This window comes from Galeopterus variegatus, unplaced genomic scaffold, assembly GCF_000696425.1.
Source record: "Galeopterus variegatus unplaced genomic scaffold, G_variegatus-3.0.2 Scaffold16655, whole genome shotgun sequence".
In the NCBI taxonomy this organism is placed as follows: Eukaryota; Metazoa; Chordata; class Mammalia; order Dermoptera; family Cynocephalidae; genus Galeopterus; species Galeopterus variegatus.
Window position 1 is genome coordinate 2,434 of NW_007742766.1, and position 4,028 is coordinate 6,461.

The window sequence follows — 4,028 nt, forward strand, 5'->3', positions numbered from 1 at the left end:
GCCAGGATGAGCAAAGCTGCATACCTGACCCACAGCTGATCATGCACCATAAGTGACCCCACCCAGGACCAGAAGAACCAGCTACTGACCCCATGGATGTGTTGACAATCATGAACTCTTATCGCTTTAACCCAATGAGTTGTGAAGTGGTTTGTTACTCAGTAATAGCTACTATGCAATCTTCATCATTTACATCAACAGGGTTGCAAGATGCCCTGGTTTTGGAGAAGCAAAGCTAGAAACTGACAGCTTCTGTGCACATGCTATGTGCCCTGGACATGAATACATTACGTTGTCTTGAACATCTTTAAGTAGAGATTATTATCCCCATTTTACAGATGAGAAACCAAGGCTTGGAAAGGAAGGAAAATGACCCCAAAGTCACCCAGCAGAGCCATAATTCCATACCAACCTGTCTGAGGCCCCTCCCCCTTCCCAAGGCTCCAGCTGGGACCCTGGGTTCACATGACTCACATGCATGATGTTCATGCTGTGGTTGAAAATCTTCACAAAGGGCTTCAGGATGTTGAAGTGGAAGGCGGGTGTCAGCAGGCGGCAGTGGCGGCTCCACTTGTCACTGGCACACAGCAGTAGCCCATCGTCTAGTGGGGCAGCCATGGCCAGTGGGCAAAGGCATCACCTTCCCTTGGTCCCCCAAGGTTGACCCCAACCCCATTCACCTGCAGTTACTCACCCAGCCATGGTTTCTGGAAGCCATAGTCATATCCTTGGGTGCGATGGCAGCTGACAGGAAAGAGGACAATCAGGGGTCATGGAGAGGGGCAGGGGAGGGACTTTGGGTGTTGGGTGGAGGCTTCCAGCCAGAGGTCTGTGCAATCCCCCTCCAAACCCAGCATAGCTGGGTGGGGGCCAAGGGCAGAGCAAGCAGGTAGATGGGGGAATCTAGGGGGAACCAGACCAGGCTGCAGCAACAGAGTAGAGCACAGGAACACCCTAACATGGCATGACACATCCCAGCACATCTTGACATGGCTCCTACATGGTCCAACATTTTCAACAGCACTGGAGCACAACACAGCACTCTACGAAATGCCTTTACAGGAACCTAGGACACCCTGCCTGTCTTAGTATGTCTGACATCACATGACATGGACCTGGGACATGTGACATGGACTAACACATGCTAACATGTCCTGACATGGCCACAACATATATGACAAGCCTTGACATGACACAACATGCTCTGACATGAGCCCAAGATGGTGGAACATGACCTCAACCTGCCCACAGATGGGCTCCACCTGAGATTAAAATATGAACCCCTCAAGGTTTCAGATGTGGTTCAGGTGTGATTTAGACTGGGCCTTAGATGTGACCAAAACATGCCTTAAGACCTGCCTCAGAAAGACTCAAGTAATGTCCCAAACAATTCACAAAGGAATTCTGAGTCACAGACCTCAGACAAGCCCAAACACGGCCCAGAGGAGAAAAGCTGCAGAACAAGGCAATCTCAAACAGCACCTCAGAGGAGAACCAGACAGACCCTGACATGTCCCAAATGTCTTTGGCTTAACAATTCACAAAGGAATTCTGAGTCACAGACCTCAGACAAGCCCAAACACGGCCCAGAGGAGAAAAGCTGCAGAACAAGGCAAGCTCAAACAGCACCTCAGAGGAGAACCAGACAGACCCTGACATGTCCCAAATGTCTTTGGCTTCCACACAGCCCACACTTGACCATCTCCATGTGATCCCAGGAGTAACCCAGGTGTAACCAGGTGTAACATGCGGCAGGTGTAATGAAGACACAGGTGTAGATGCAAATGTGACAAGATGTGGCCACACAGCAGGTGTCACATGGACACATTCAGACATTGGTAGAGATGAGCAGAGGTCAGACAAGTGGGAGACCAGGTGAGGCAGAGGCTGTGACATCTCCACCACAGCCCCCACATCTGCACTCGAGTCATCTGACCAGCTGGACACATCACAGAGACTTCAACAGTGGGCAACCTGTGGCCAGTGCAGTGTCTACCTGGAGCAAAGAGCACGGGCTTGATGTAGGTGGGGTGGGAGATACAGACGACCACATGCCAGGGCCCCACCCACAACCAGTGCACGCTCCAAAGGGCTTACCAGGCCCTGTGTGTACAGGAGACCCCCCGCCCAGCTCCAAATCTGGAGAAGAGCAAAGAGGACCTAATTCATGCTCTCCTAGGACAGTAGAGAGAAGGACCTGCAGGGCTGAGACCCAGACCCAGGCCCTGTGTTGAGTCTCCTCCTGGGCTCCCTCCCTACATCCTTGATCCATGACTGTTCAGGTCCTTCAGGAAAGGATAGGAAGGCCTTTGTCCATGTAGATCCACCATGTTCACCTGGGTTCTCCTTCGTCGATTTTTCAGATAAAGAAACTGAGGCTCTGAGCAATGAGAAACCCATGGTCCATCAGCTAGTAAGTGGCATGCCTGAGATATGAGCGCAGGTGTGTCTGAAGCCAGAGCCTGAGTCCCTAACCATTGACTTGTTTTGTTTCCTTAATACAATAGCTCTGGGATACCCATGTCCGCTAAGACTGAACAATCAGAGTCACTGAGATTAGATGAGGAATCGGTCCTTTGACCCAGGCTAAGATAATAAATTGAATCATAGGCCATTAATGAGAACTCTGGGGGAAAAGTGAGCTTTCCTATGGGAACTGAGCCTTTGGAAATCATCGCTGACACCATGAGGAAAGGGCTTCCATGGAGGAAAAACAATAAAGAGAAGAGTCAAAAGGGGAGAAGGATACAGCTTCCTAATGACACTGTTTGAGGCCTGGATCCAGCCATGCCTACAGGCCATAATCAATATATATCTTCTGTTTGCTTAGAGCACATGTGATTGAACTTCTACCTATCACAACTGAAGGAGACTTCAGCAGCCAGAGAGAGCTGGGGACCTGCCCAGAGTCACCCCAAAGTTTGGTGTAAGAGCCATGCTCCCTGTGGGACATTGTCCCTTCCCCTGGCTTGTCCAAGGATGGGAAGGGAAGAGGGCAGAGTAGGGATGCTAGGCTGGGTTGTGGTCTTCTATTGAAGATTCTGGGACCTGGAGCAGGTGGGCAATGAACATACAGTGGACAAGCCAAAGAATGGGGTTAAAGGACCTGAGCCACGAGAGGTGGACATCATGGAACTAGCAGCCCAGATCATCCACCAGCTCCAAGCCCTCCTCATTGCTCAGGGTCTGGGAATGGATAAGGCTGATGCCAGACATGGTGGGGGACCTCAAATGCTTCCAATGCCCCTGCATCCCCTGCCCTCTGCTTTGAAAATTTCTACTCATGCTTCCAACCCAGTTCCAGCAACCCCATCTCCAGGAAGCCTTCCAGCCTGCCCCATCAGAAACCCTGTTTCTGCCCTTAGCTGTTGCAGTCCATTTTGATCTGACCCATTTCTGACCACATGATATTGGGGATGTCTGTCCAGGTTCATATCCTCAATATCAGGGTTTTTCCTGTACAGGTTCTTAGCCTGAGGTGTTTTGGTACCCCAGTGGTGCCCAGAACACCAGGGCCAGGAGACAGAGGGAGATACAGGGATGAGACACTGAGATGGGGACTGGAGAATACATGCAAGAAAGAGGAAGATGGCTGAGAGAGGAGAGGGAAGGAGAGACCAGGGTCCTGCAGGGACTGCACAGAATCTTAGGGGTGGAAGCCATCAGGTGTGCCATGGCAGCCACCACCACAAGCTCCACGTGGGTACCTGAGGCAGTGATGACAAGCCGCATGATATCAGGGTGGCACAAACTGATGATGGGGAAGATGGGGTCCATCCAGCCCATAAAGCACTGAGGGTAGGTGGACACCAGCTGAGACAAGTCCCTCATGCCCTGCTCTGTGGGGTTGACCTGCAAGCAAGACAAGACGGGCACCTCCTGTGATGGCTCATTGTAGGAGACAACTTGAACTGAGGGTAGGTGGACACCAGCTGAGACAAGTCCCTCATGCCCTGCTCTGTGGGGGTGACCTGCAAGCAAGACAAGACGGGCACCTCCTGTGATGGCTCATTGTAGGAGACAACTTG

The 4,028-nt window shown here is 51.5% G+C and overlaps 1 pseudogene; it reads right to left on the bottom strand.

Annotated features, from left to right (window-relative positions):
• LOC103582535 overlaps positions 1 to 4,028 on the bottom strand; it is an 8,696-nt pseudogene that overhangs the window by 1,916 nt on the left and 2,752 nt on the right.